The sequence below is a fragment of the Dermacentor albipictus genome, chromosome 9 (genome assembly GCF_038994185.2).
Source record: "Dermacentor albipictus isolate Rhodes 1998 colony chromosome 9, USDA_Dalb.pri_finalv2, whole genome shotgun sequence".
In the NCBI taxonomy this organism is placed as follows: domain Eukaryota; kingdom Metazoa; phylum Arthropoda; class Arachnida; order Ixodida; family Ixodidae; genus Dermacentor; species Dermacentor albipictus.
Window position 1 is genome coordinate 100,663,724 of NC_091829.1, and position 14,603 is coordinate 100,678,326.

The following is a 14,603-nucleotide window of genomic DNA, read 5'->3' on the forward strand; positions in this document are numbered from 1 at the left end:
AAAGTAGGGAAACGACAAAAACGGGGACGTAAATGCACAGTTCGAAATAGGGGATCAGAAAATTTGGGTGGGGTAGTTCATAGCGTTTTTTTTTTCTTTTTAGTGTGTTACCTAGGTAGGGCATTAGGCAATATATTAGCAAGAGCTTGGTGGCGAAATCCACCGCCCCGCTCCAAAGGGGACGCTCATAACATCCATCCATCCATCTCGCCTTCGTGTCCTTTGAGCGCACTGGGGCCGTGCGGGGACCGGTGCGAGAATGCCCAAATACCGTTGCGTTAAAAAACTTTTCTCGCTCTCTCCCCTTCCAACTTCTAGCGTGCGTCACTCGAACCCTCATGTTTAGGCGACGCGGCTCCTCTTTCCGCTCACAGCGCAATTCCCAGGTGCGGCGTCCGATCCGGGACCCCTGTGACGAGATCGCTGCTCCGTAGCGCGTGTGCTGGGAAAGGTCACCTGCGATGTGTGCCGTGCTGCTGGCGAGGAATCATGCGTCTGCGTGGTGCTCTTAAGAGAGATAGTGTACGATCCCATCGAAGCGTCAGCCCCATCATCGCATCCACCTTCATAGAGCGTCGCGGCCCGGCTGTGCGTGCCGATCCCGACGGTTGGCTCGCGTAGATCGTTTCTCCCTCCGAGACACCGAGTTCTTTGGTTCGTTTTGTCTTCATTTTCCTTGCGCAACGACGTCCTCGTAAAAAGAACTTCTCCCCACTCCGTGCAAACTACCTTGTCTTTGTGCCAGCAGCAATGCGGCCAGAAGTCTTGCACGACGATCAGACAGCCGGGCACCCTGGGTTTTCCCGCACGCTCGCAACAATACAAGTACTACTAGCCACTCGTGACCACTAACGTCACCCGCTACCTCAAGACAAGCCGGGATAGCCAGCGACGAAAAACACCACCGACAAGGCCATCACGTTTACTACAGCCGATCGAGCGTCCTTGCCGACACATTTAGCAGATTGTGGTGAATTCGCTGAGACCATTTCCGACATCAATATCTGTAAACAAGTATATCTTCGTGGCCACCGACTACTCTACCCGCTACGCCAAAACGAAAGCCCTGCCCAAAAGTAGTGTAGCGGAAGAAGCGAAATTTTTCGTCGAGAACATCCTGCTGCGACATGGCGCCACAGAAGCCTTCATCACCAGCAGAAGAACGGCCTTTACAGCGGACCTCACCCAAGCCATTCTGCAATACAGCCAGACAAGCCACAGGAGGACCACTGCCTTCAAGGCGCAGACGAACGGCCTAGAGAACGTGTGAACAATGAACAAAACGCTCACCGACATGTTAGCGATGTATGTCGACATCGAACACAATATGTGGAATGCCGCCGTCCCGTTCATAACCTTTGCTCACAACACGGCTGTGCAAGAAACAGCGCAGATCGCACCGTAGGCTGGTTTGCGGCAGGAACTCGACCACGACTCTCGACACCATGCTGCCGCACGTCACCGACGAAATGTATCTGGATGTCACCTCCTACCTTCGCTGCGTCGATGAAGCCCGACAGCTCACCCGCCTGCCGGTCAAGAACCAGCGGAGGGCCGAAAGCCGACCCAACAATCTTCGACGACGTTACGTCGAGTGCCAGTCCTGCGACCGTGTTTGGGTTTCGACTCCAATACGCCGACGAACAGTTATCGAGAAGCTTTTGCGACACTATTTCGAACCCTACAAGATCACGTGACGTATTCCCGCACAGGACATGAAGTCGTGCTAGACGCTATTCTGAATTCACAGCGCCGCCACTCACGGCCTGAACTAGTCAATGTTATGCACCTGAAGCCCTTCTGTCAACGCTAACTCAGAATTCGGGGGGGGAGGGGCGGGACACCATGCAAAATCACAGTTGGTTGTAACCACAGGCGCTAAGCTTGTGACAGATAATATAAGAGTGTTCTTGTTTGTTGACTGCTCTGGACTGAATTTTTGCCCGTGTGAAATAATTTGTGCCTCGGTGTACATTTAAGGCAATTAGTTCATGGATTGTTTTGTGCGGAAATATTTGTGTTTGTGGTCCCACGCCCGTTTAGGAGAGTTTTATCTTTCACAAAGAAGTGGGGGAAGGGGTTATATTGTGCGAGGTATTCAGATGTGGTAGGCGGTGGCCGTGGTGCTGTGTGGTGCTTGTCCGAAACGAATTGAGCACGACGAATACGACGAAGAGGCAATGATCCTTCCGTGTGGCGAATGGAAGGTAAAGAAAAAGAAGAAGCCGGAAATGACGAACGAACAAATTTGACCAATAGCGATTTAACACGCGAAGAATGAGAAAAAGGTAGTGCCGAGAGAAGCTCGAGGAACAGCAAAGGATTGAGGCTTCATCATCATCATCATCATCAGAAGCGAGCAGTGCCAGGCAGCAAGAGCTCGTCGGGCTCCCGTCCCGAAGCCCAGCTGCTACCCGGTTACTCCATTTACCTGGCGGTTCCTCAGCCAGCCACGCTACCCTGCACTTGGACCGGTGCGAATTCCAGCCCTGGGCCTTCCGTTGGTTGTGCGGGACAAGATTGCGCTAGGCCTACCCTGCTGTTTGTTCCTAGATCTTCCATGACCCGACCATACCGACCCGCCGACAATACATTGACGTCCACAAGGTGAACATTCACAAACATTATTTATCGCGGCGTGGGACTTTATAGCTCTTTGAGACTTTACTGGTTAATTCTATGGGACTTTAGCTCTATTATTCAGGTGTGCAGTGGTTACATGTTTTACTGGTGTTTCTCTCGGTAACGTTCCTCTCGATAACGAAAGTTTCGCATCCATGAGGCGTCTCGGTAACGAAAGTTTTGCATCGCGAATGAGGCGTATACCTCATTCGTTATTTTGTTCACGCTACGCTAATCAACGCAGAAATGCAGAATTCTATCCTTCTTCGCCAAGAATACAAGAGACGCCCACGAGCTCTTCGACAGCCGCATGATGTTGTCGTGCAGCTTTTCGTCAATTTGTTGTTTTACATAGATTTGTGATGTGTGGTACGCGACATAGTGCGGTGGTCGGGTCGGACAGGAGCAGACGACAAGGGGTGCGCGGGCCGAGGCGAATTCCGTGCTGGAAGGAGAAAAACGACAACACCGAAAAGCGTCCTGCACCTGAACGCGTGGCGCAAGAAAAGCAACTAAAAGAAGAAAAGCCAACCAATTAGGAAAGACCATGGGGCTTCAGGCAGCCAATCGGGGAATGCCTAATCCGCCAGAGAAAAGAAAAAAACCGTGGTGCGCTGGCAAGACGGTCGAGACGCAGAAGATACGCCGGGAGAGTTCCAGGAAGCGACGCCAGGAGGAGGTGAACCAGCGGACCGGGAGTTGAAGACGCGCCATCGGGTTCCGGACCCGAGCCACCAGGACTTCACCCGACAGGGGCCTCCTGCCAGCGCGTTCCTGTGCGTTGCGTCCACCCGAGCGTGCCGCCAGCTGCTCAAGACAGGTGAGATTCTGCGCCCATGGGCAGGACGAGACCAGTCGGGCTACGGGCCCGAGTTCTACGCCAGCTGCCCGGCCAGAACGCCGCCCCCGTCTGTCTGCGCGAGGCCGGCGTTCGAGCTTCTGTGCCCATGGGCAGGACAAGAGCAGTCGGGCTACGGGCCCGAGCTCTTCACCCAGCTGCCCGGCCAGAACGCCGCCGCCGTCTGCTTGTGCCACCAAGCCGCCTGCTTTACCTCTCCAAACCAGAGCTGGCGCGCTCGGGTCGCCCGGTCAGTCAACTTACACCACGACCTTTGGTGAGGCCGGCGCAACTCCTTGCGCCAACTTGTCACCGCGTCTCCACATCAAGACTGTATGCGTCCCTGCCGTCGTGGCAAGCCCGGAGTTGCGCACTAGTTAGCTTCACACTAGCCCCAAATGTGTCTTATTGCCGGGCTGTCTATTTGAGTGTTTATTTTATTCTTTCTATTTCTTCCTATAATTTATTTTACGCTTCTAGTTTCATGAAAAGTCTTTGTGCGTGTGTTCAAAACCAACGGCTTTCTCCTCAATTGGGTTCTCGGAGGCTCCGCCTAAAAGAACGTTTAAAACCTTTAAGTACATGAACCGTTGTCCTCATATTTGGGACAACATTTATGTTTGTGCGTCAAAACAGGGTAAAGGCATTGGCGGAGGAGTGGAGCGCATTTTTCGGTTATTATGCGATGCTTAGCAACTGCTGTATCTCGGATCTTTGATGACGACGAAAAGCAGTCCTCATAAAGCAGGAAGATGCCATTGAGCTGTTCTTGCTTATGACAGGAAAAAGATGGTAAATATCAAAGAGTGGTTTAAGGCCACGTGCCGTCATTATATCTTCGGCAAAATCCAAACGGGAACAAGTGCATCGCTGACTGCTGCAACTTCTTCCGGCTGTGCCATATTCATGCATTGTTAAGGTGTTTATGTTCATGGCTGAAGTTCTTCGCCAATAGCTGTGCTTTTCCTCGGCTTAACTCTGCGATACCGTTTGCAACGCCGATTTGAAAATCGACCAGCAGCTGTTCGTCGCTCTCGACGATGGCTTTGACGCCTCCGGCTGCTTCTGTGGCAACGAAAATCATGATGCACGCGCGACGTGCGATACTGACTCGGGTCTTCAAGTACATTTGGTGCGCAATTGCTGTGAGAACGCTGCGGTGGTATCGTATGGCTTTATCAATTTTAAGTCGATGACTTCACCACGTTGACTCAGGAAATATATGCCGAGGATTACGGCCCATGAGCATTGTTGCAAGACAACGACGGTCGTAGAGTAAGTCCAGTCATCAACTGTAACCCTTGCCATGCAGATTCCGGTCAGCGTTAATAAGTGTCCTCCAGCTGCCAAGATTTGATGGCCTTCCTAGGCACTCATGACTTTCCTCAACTTGTCGGGGAAGGAAGGGGCCAGCGCCGACAGAGCAGTCGGCTCCTGTACAGACTAAGATAGTGACGCTGTGATCATCAACCAGAACATCAAGCTCGGTAGCTCTTAGCCTTACATCGCAGAGAGTGTCTTGTAGGTCGCGTCGTCAGGTATTCTTTTTGCGTATTCTTCGCTTCGAGGAAGCACGTACCCAGGATTTTTTTTTCAGGAGGGAGGGGGGCGCATCCCCAAAGTAACTTTTCTATGCAAATGAGGGGCGGTGTACTTATACTAGCAGAAACCTTAATTCTCACCATTCGCTATAAAAGCACGTACACCCACTAAAGAGAAGCGAAACAAGGTGTATTTCGCAAGCATGTCTGTGACATACAGCTATCCTTTACATGACAAACCAAGAACCACATCAAATTGGCTCGCGCAGGTAAGAAACGCAGCAAGAAAACAACCAAGGACAAGTCAACAAGCGAAAGCCTAAAATGAAGATTTCTAGTACTGCTCTTTAATTAGCTCTGGAAAAATTATCGAGAAAGATATATTTGTGGAACAATGACAGTTCTTTTGTACCCCTCGTTTACTTCTCTACCAAATTAGGTGCCAATACCGACTCGTATCGTTATTTGGGCAGTTGCCTAATGAAGCGTCGCCACCAGTCCCGTACAACCGCGTAGAGCGCTGGGCGCTGCGGTTCTAGGCGCACTGTGACACCGCGGAAGGTTAGAAAAACATCCACATAAGCACAGCAGAGAAAAGGCTTCATCAGGAGGCTCGAAAGATAACTTTAGAAGTTTCATTCAAAACACATAGAACCAGTCTTCACATCCGGCGCCATTTTCTCCACTTCCTTTTTAAATCAAAAAAACACTTCGTGGATAAATACTTTCACAAACAGCGGGTAAATTGGTTATTTTTAGCTTTTATTTCCTGTTTGGCTGTTTCCTCGGCTCTCTCTCTGTCTGTAGACAGCCTAATTTTTGAATTTCTTGCGACTCTTTTGTTCCATTGCAATTTTGCACGAAACGTGCTCTACAATGAAGGATAAAACCCACACGAGATAACGGGCGACATTAATATTTCCTATGGATTGAACGCTTATTGCACGGTTTGATTGAAATGTCGAATTTTGGGGGGATGGCTGTGAAACATGGAAAGTTGAAAAGATACCAGCACGGCCTTTCGAGCGGCAGCACGTTGAGATTTCGGAGCAAGCATCGAAATAACGAGAAAGACGAAAATATTCCGCCATCTCTTAGCTGGGAGAATGTCGAGCTGCTTCATGCCATCAGTTCAGTGGCCTTTTCCTAGACCCGTGAGCGATCGTTTCGACGCCTCCGCCATAATATTGCAACAGCAGTCCAGTGTTGACCGCCGAATAGCTGTCAAGTCTCAAGACTGGTTTGGCGTCGCTTTAGGAACGTGATTCAGGAATGGCGATGCGGGAAGGGGGGGGGGGGGGGGGAATGCCGCTTAATTTCGGAGAACTATACGTGACGCAGCTTGTCGTCATAGTTGTTGTTGAACGCGCTGACCTTTTCGTAAGTTTCCAGCCAGCTTTCCGGGTAACGAATGAAGATCCGAGGGAGATTGGTGGTTCACTGGGCTGCTGCAACACGTTCGGTGTAAGTGCCACTGACGCTGCCATTGCGGCTTCTGTAGCGGCACTTATCGCTCATCTGGGGAACAAGTTCTTGCTCCGGGGGCAGATATTGTAGCCTGCAGCTGGCTCCATGATGTGGGGCGGCGCTGGCGTTCTCTTAAAGATTCTCGCCGGTCCCACGGCTTTGCGGGGGCGTCCGGTACATGAACGCAAATCGCCTCTACGAGATGCCACGTTCTAGTGACGATGAACTAAGGAGCTAAAACTGTGGATCATGAAACAAACTCTTTATTGGAGGGATCTGACCCCACAACAGGAAGTGACATTGAAAGTAAAACCGTAGCGGTGAGCACAGTCGGTGATCGTCGAAACCTTATCAGCGTGCTAAGCGTGCCAGCAGAATTGCTGGTGCCTGCGTAACTTGTATAACGCACTGCAGAATTTGGGTCGCGCGTACAATCTGGTCACAGAACGTGCCATGACAACAGACAACGAATAGAACCACTGATGCCATTCGAGAAACTTCCGATATATGGAGGCGCGTCCTCCGCCGAGCGATAACGTTCATCGTTTGGTAGCGGCTGAAAAGCGGTCACCGGAAAAAGATGAACAAGTGCATGTGTCGATACGCCATCAATCTGTAAGTGCCATTTCATTCGGAACGCCACATGAACAGTTTCATCCATGGCTAAATTGCTAATTCTTATTTTATTGTGTGGAAAACATTTGAAAGTAAGTAAATAGATCTTGTGGTGGTTGAACGTGTACACTTTTTTTTCCATCTATATTCAATAGGAATGACTTTTTCACGTCGCGCAGGCGCTGCTACAGTCTTCATCGCAAATCCTTCACCCAGCGGCCAAACGGCAGACTCTACTTCAAGCCGGTAGCCATCGACTTCCCCAAGACGTGGCCAGGGAGGATCACAGCCCGACCCCTACAGCTGAACTATTCCGCCAACAGCGACGTTCCGCATTGACAGCCCTGCATCAGTCTTAAGACGTCGACTTGCTGAACCTATCAAAACGCAGGTATGCCCATTTCTTTTTTTTTCTAGAACAGGTGCCTGAAATTTTGAAATTTGCAGTTTCAGCTAAAGTACTACGCAACGCACACGCAGCGGGTGTTCCCAAAACTACTACCGCCCGGGTTTTTCAGTGAGGCAGCAGTGAAATAATTTCCTCGTAAGCCCAGCATAACGAGAGCCCGAACAGCGCTTCCACCCGAGTTGTCGAAGCGTATCAGATCGGAAAGTGATTCTCGATACTTGCACTGGCCTTGGATATCAGCGAACAAAGCGATCTGTCATGCCGAGGGCTTGCGTTTAATAGATGGCGGCGAAATGCGAAAACACTCGTCTACGCAGACTTGGGGAGCACGTTAAAAAATCCCAGGTGCTCCAAATTTCCGGAGTCCTCCACAACTTCGTGCCTTATAATCAGATAGTGGATTTGGCAAATCAAACACCATAATAATTTTGCGTGAAATACACGAGTAGGCCTCTTGGGCTGTGGACTTGTACAAGAGGCAAGCACATGTAGCACGAAACTGGCTTGTGAAGAACCGATGCGTAAGTTACGCGTATAGGAAGAAGTTTACAGAATTAAGAGCGCGTTTGCGCAGGCACTTTACGAGGAACAAAAACTGAAACAGGTTTCGGGCTTAACATCTCCCGATGCTCTACTTTCTGTCACAGCGGACTCCGTCGTAGAGAACTCCGGCTTGTGCATTATCGCCTGTGGTTCGTTACCACGCGCTAGAAGCACGGTATGCATGATAAACAGCCCTAATGCAATGTACCACATCGTTTCGCAACTCACTCTTCTTGAGGCTGGTTTTCGATATGGCGGTCGTAAATTCTCACCTTTATGGTAATACACAGGCGGCTCTCCGTGTCGCTGGCCTGTACTGTCGTCGCTTCAGAAAGCGTGTCCCTAGATATCTGGTATATCCTACAGAGGGACACTATGTACACCTGCTATTGCACATGGTGCACATGTGCCTGAAAAAGCATTAAAAGGTTCAACAAGGCACAAAATCCAGCGTAGTAGCCGGCGCTATAACGGCGACAACGGTGGTCCACACTGCTCTGCTGGTATGTCCACATACGACAATCCTGAGGCGCTGTTTTCTTTTTCACTCTCTCTCTCTCACTGTGTGCATCTTGTGCGCTGCTTTTGTTGTACAGGGTGGTCCTTTATGAAAGGGAACACGCGAGCACGTGGCCCGTGCTCTGTGAAGGCTGCTTAGAGCACCAGCACGTGGCAGCAAGCAGAAGCACGTCTGCTTGTGGCGCGCATCTGCTGGAGGCCAGAATAACCAGGCGTGGCTGATAAGCAAGCGCCTGCTGGAATCAGCTGGAATCCCTCCCCCCTCCTCGTATGTCTGTTGAGCGAGGAGCGGGGCCTGCACCTCAATGCCTGCTGCTAGCAAACCGCGTTGTATACACAAGTGCACTGGAAACGTGGAAGCATCAATATACGCCCGGTTGTTATTAGGCACTCCTGGCGTACCCATATTATTGCGTGAGCATTCTAGGCCTTCTTCCCTCGACACATTACCCGTCCGTCAGTCCGTCCGTCCAGTTTTCTGTCTCTAACGCGTGACAGGATGCATTTCATGCGTAGACACACCTCAGGTGCTATGGAGGTGTATATGAGAATGCCTTATAACTACGTATGACTAATGAGATTCATGATATTGAAACTATATAGTGAGTGCTGAGAGGTACAAGTGTAAGGTTGAAAAGACTAAGAAAATTAGTTACGATAAAATTAGTGAAGTCTAAAGGCGTATAATAGAGTAACTAGGAATACTGCGGCTAAATTGGTGTTAAATTATTAGACTAATCAAAAGTTACTAACTTTAGATCAACGGAGCCTAATCAAGGAATACGGTTACATTGATATTAGTTATACGGAATTAAAAATAAACTTAATTACCAATTACATATATAAACATCGTCGTGGTAATTTTAACTAAGATTAATTCATTATGTAATTCAGCAAACGTCGTCAATATAGAAATAACTAAGCCTGAATATAAGTGACAAAATAATTACGTTTTTTCATCTAAGCTTACGTTTCACTTGAGTGCAGTTCTCTCCGAAACCGCTTCGACTCAGATGACGTTTATTCATGCTATGAGGGGATGTAGCCAGGGCTCCGTATTGCAAAAAAAGTACGCAGAAACTCTACTAGAGTTGTCAAAGCATGCATAAGCCTACCCCCAAATTTCCATTGGCCCACCCCCAAATTTCAACTTGACCCACTTCCAAACTTGAGTTGTCCCACGCTCGAATGTCACGTCGGCCCACCTCCAGGTTTTTCAAAATTTCAAGTTGGCCCACCCCCAAATTTATGTTGGCCTACACCCAAAATTCAAGTTGGCCCACCCTCATATTTCAACTTCACCGACTACCAAATTTAAGTTGGTCCATCCTCAAATTTCAATATGGCCGACCCCGAATTTCATGTCGGCCCACCTCCAACATTCAAGTTCGTGCAACCCCCAATTTATATTGGCCCATTTCCAAATTTATGTTCCCTACACCGAAATTTCAAGTTGGCCCACCCATACTATAGGCGTCGCCATGGATTTTCTGTGGACCCTATGTATCTGTACGGTTATACTCTCTGATCAATCTTTTTTCAATTGTTCCTCATCACTGATACAGCTAACAGTCATCTACATTTACAGTATAAGTTCTATAACGATTAGATGTCGTAACGTTGCACATCACCCTTTTTGGCCAGATACAAAGCATTACAAATTTCGCGTGGCGGACCCATCTTGGTACGGTACTCGCCAAAGAATGCTTACGCACTAAAATACGCTGGGAGTGCCTAATACCTAGCGGGCATATGTTGATCCTTCCATGTTTCCAAGGTGCTAGCATACCAGGTGCGGTTTGCTAGCAACAGACGCTGCGTTGCAGGACCCGCCTATTGCGCATCCTCCAGGCGTGGGAGGCAGTCCACAGCCGCTTGCCTATCAGCCGTTTCTGCTTGTTCTGGCCACCAGTAGATGGCGCTACAAGCGTACGTGCTTAAACTGGAAGAAAGCGGAAGAGAAAATTCCTGAGCGTACAGCCACAGGGCTAGACGAGGTTCCCATTAGGCTGATGAATGAACTACGACCAAAAAGTAAGGAAGCTCTGGTGAAAGCAGTGGAAAGAACTTTAGAGATAGACGAATACCAGACAGTTGGCGACAAAGCAGAATGAATTTCATTTATAAAGGAAAAGGGGAGAAAGACAGAATTCACTCGTATAGACCGTTGACCATTACATCGGTAATATACAGGCTACCAATGCAGGCAATCAAATTAAAGCTTCAAGCATGGACAGAGAATAATGGCATTTTGGGAGAGCTTCAGAATGGCTTCAGAATAGGTAGGCGTTTGGATGACAACTTGTTTGTTCTTACTCAGTGTATTGAAATATCACAAGCAGAAAGCAGACCGTTGTATGTGGCCTTTTTAGACATTACAGGAACCTGCGACAACGTGGACCACAACATTTTGTGGGATATCCTGGAGGGGAAGGCTTAGGTAACGATTGCATACAGCTTTTGAGAGAGATTTACCTACAAAATACCGTTTGCGTTGAATGGGAAGGGATGAGGAGCGAGGAGAAAGTTCGTATCAACAAGGGACTGAGGCAGGGGTGCCCTTCATCCCCGCTGTTGTTTATGATGTACATGGTGAGGATGGAGAGGGCGCTAGAAGGAAGTAATATCGCGTTTAATCTCTCATACAAACAGGCGGGTACAGTAATAGAGCAGCAACTCCCAGGTTTATTTTATGCGGACGACATTGTGTTGCTAGCTAACAAACAAAGTGATTTGCAACGTCTGGCTAATATCTGTGGATAGGAAGGCAACGATTTAGGTTTGAAGTTTAGTGTTAGAAAATGAGGTGTTATGGCATTCAATGAAAACAGTGAACAGACAGTGGAGATACAGGGCCAAGAAATACCTCGGGTAACAGAATATAAATACCTTGGTATATGGATAAACGAAGGCAATGGATATCGGAAACACAGGAAAAAACCATAACAGTAAAGGGGAAGAGAAATGCAGCCATAATGAAGCACACAGCGCTATGGGGATACAGTAGCTACGAGGTCCTCCGAGATATGTGGAAAGGTGTAATGGTTCCAGGACTTACTTTTGGAAACGCGGTTGTTTGCTATAAATCAGGGGTACAATCAGGACTCGACGCCAACCAAAGGTCAGTGGGTCGCCTCGCATTGGGCGCTCACGGGAAGACTACAAATGAAGCTGTGCAGGGTGATATGGGCTGGACTAGTATTGAAGTGAGGGAAGCTCGCAGTAATATTGAGTAGGAAGAACGGCTGAGGAATATGGAAGAAAGTAAATGGGCTGGGAGGGTGTTCAGGTATCTGTACAGGAAAAACATTGATTCACAGTGGAGGAAAAGAACTAGGAAGCTTACCAGCAAGTATGCGGCCTGTAGGGTGGACAGCACAACAAAGGTCAAGCGGAAAGTCAGAGAAGCTGAATTAATCTCATGGGTGGCGGCAATGGAAAAGTAACCTGCCATGAGTAACTACTTAAGAGGAAAAAACGAAATCAGGAAAGAAACCATTTATGATAACTCAAAGGGAAGCTCATTACTTTTCTAAGTGAGATCAGGATGCCGTAGAACACGCACCTATAAAGCGAGATATAAGAAGGAAGAAGAAGCATGTGCTTGTTGTGGTAAAGCTAGGGAAACTACGGAGCATGTTTTATTAGAATGTGAAGACGTCTACCCAGCGGTCGATTTAGGCACCACTGGCCTCCTTGAAGCCCTTGGGTTCAGAGGGAGCAGTGGTAAAGCAAACATGTCCGCAATAGACATTAGTAAGAGGCGACTGGAGGATTGGTGGATGAAAAGCAGGGAAACGACAAAAAACGGAGACGTACAAAAGCACGGTTCGCAATAGGGGATCAGAAAATTTGGGCGTGGTCGTTCATAGTGGTTTTTTTGTCTTTTTTCATTGTTTAACCTAGGTAGAATATTGACATGTGTACTTATCTTTATCGGGCGACCGCGTTTCACAACTGTAATCGCACAGCGAGGCACGCGCCTGCATGTATCCGACGTTTCTGGAAAGTTATCGATGCTTCTACCCGGCTCTGTTGTCACCGAACCTTGTGTTATCTGATTTCATTGCGTAACGCGAATGGTGTAGAACTATGTGGAAGGCACCCGGGTCCGAACGATTAGTCTGGAACATTCGACGACTGCTCTATAAAAGCCGACGCGCTTGACCCGCTGATCAGATTTTCGACGATCGCCGACTGTGTTCGCTGCTATCGTTGCGCTTTAAGTGTAGCCTGTTTTGTGGGCACAGGTTCTCCCAATAAAAGCTAGTTTTGTCTTTCACAGTACTGCTACTGTGTTCTTTAGCGTCACTACCACGTGACATCTGGTGGAGGTGCTTGTGCGTTCATGTACCGAACGCCCCCGCAAAGCCGCGACCCAAGCCCGAAGCCCGAGGACAGAACCAACACGCCGAAGACCAGCGTGCTAGCCGCAGACTGCAAGGACTGCCCCCAGAGCACGGATTTCTACCTGAGACGACAAAGAAGATCGTGGTCAAGACAACCCCAATGGCTGCCCCAGCGTCCCCTGTTATCCTACAACAACCTCGGGACCTACCAACCTTCCATGGAGCAGCGACTGAAGACCCGGAATCATGGCTGGAGACCTACGAACGAATCGCAACATTCAACAGCTGGGACTCCGACGAGAAGCTGCGGCATGTCTACTTCGCCTTAGAAGACACCGCCAGAACTTGGTTTGAGAACAGGGAATCGACCTTGACAACGTGGGACCTGTTCCGTAGCGGCTTCCTACGCACCTTTACAAGCGCCGTGCGCAAGGAAAGGGCGGAAGCTATGCTGGACGCCCGAGTGCAGCTACCAAACGAGAACGTTGCCGTTTTTACGGAAGAAATGAGCCGTTTGTTCCGCCACGCCGACCCGGATATGGCCGAGGAGAAGAAAGTCCGCCTACTGATGCGTGGGGTAAAGGAGGAACTTTTCGCCGGGATGGTAAGAAGCCCACCGAAGACCGTCGAAGAGTTTCTTTCTGAGGCGACGAACATCGAGAAGACACTCGACATGCGGAACCGGCAATTCAACCGCCGTACAAGCTCTACCCACTACGCAGGAATTCAATCACTGGCCACGGACGATCTGCGCGAGACCATCAGGGCCATTGTGCGCGAAGAACTGCGGAAGGTCTTGCCTTCGTCGCAGCCTGAAGTGGCCTCGATCGCCGACATCGTAAAAGAAGAGGTGCACCGATCGCTTGGACTTCCTCAAGTGCAACCAGAACCGCCGCAGCCTCAGCCGCAAGCGATGAGCTACGCCGCCGTCGCCCGCCGTCAAGGTCCCCTTCCACGACCGCGCCAGGACCCCGTAACGCCGCAATTCCGTACACCACCACCGCCGCCGCCAGCACGCCCACCCGTCGCCCAGCGCAGCTACCCGAGGAAGACAGACGTTTGGCGTGCTCCTGACCACCGCCCGCTCTGCTACCACTGCGGAGAAGCAGGTTACGTCTACCGACGATGCCCGTACCGAGAGATGGGACTGCGAGGTTTCGCCGTCAACGCGCCGCGTCCACAGCTTGGAGAGCGCCCACGTGACATCGCCGATTACCTCGCCGCCACTCAGTGGAGCCCTCAACGACCGTCCCGTTCGCCGTCACCAGGCCGCTACCTGTCGCCGCAGCGCCGCCCCTACACCGGCCCAGCCCGGGGCCGCTCTGCGAGCCCATATCCGGAAAGCTAAAAGCAGCAACCGATGGAGGTGCGGTTGCTGTTCGTCGAACTGACGAAGATCCTCCGCCGCCGACGAAGACGACGAAGAAACCATCTCGACGACCTAATGACGACACGCCGCCGTCCCGAAGAAGTCGGGAGGCCAAGACTACACCGACGAAAGACGACTTGACGACGCAACGTTCCAGCTTCAGCTCAACACGACGCAGCCGTGATCCGACGCCAAGACCCAACTGCAACGCCAGACAAAGAACAACCAACCTCGACGTGCTTCTCGACGGCCACGCAGTCACTGCCTTAGTCGACACAGGGGCTGATTACTCCGTAATGAGTGGACACATGGCCGCCCAGTTGAAAAAAGT

General features: G+C 50.0%; 1 long non-coding RNA gene across 1 annotated transcript in view; it reads left to right on the forward strand.

The window, feature by feature from the left end:
* The first annotated feature begins 7,265 nt into the window (after positions 1 to 7,265).
* Positions 7,266 to 14,603, forward strand: part of LOC139049562 (uncharacterized) — a 59,049-nt gene continuing 51,711 nt past the window's right edge. Inside the window, exon 1 of the long non-coding RNA XR_011508403.1 lies at positions 7,266 to 7,474. This is a non-coding gene — a long non-coding RNA (uncharacterized lncRNA). The remainder of the gene's footprint in view (positions 7,475 to 14,603) is intronic.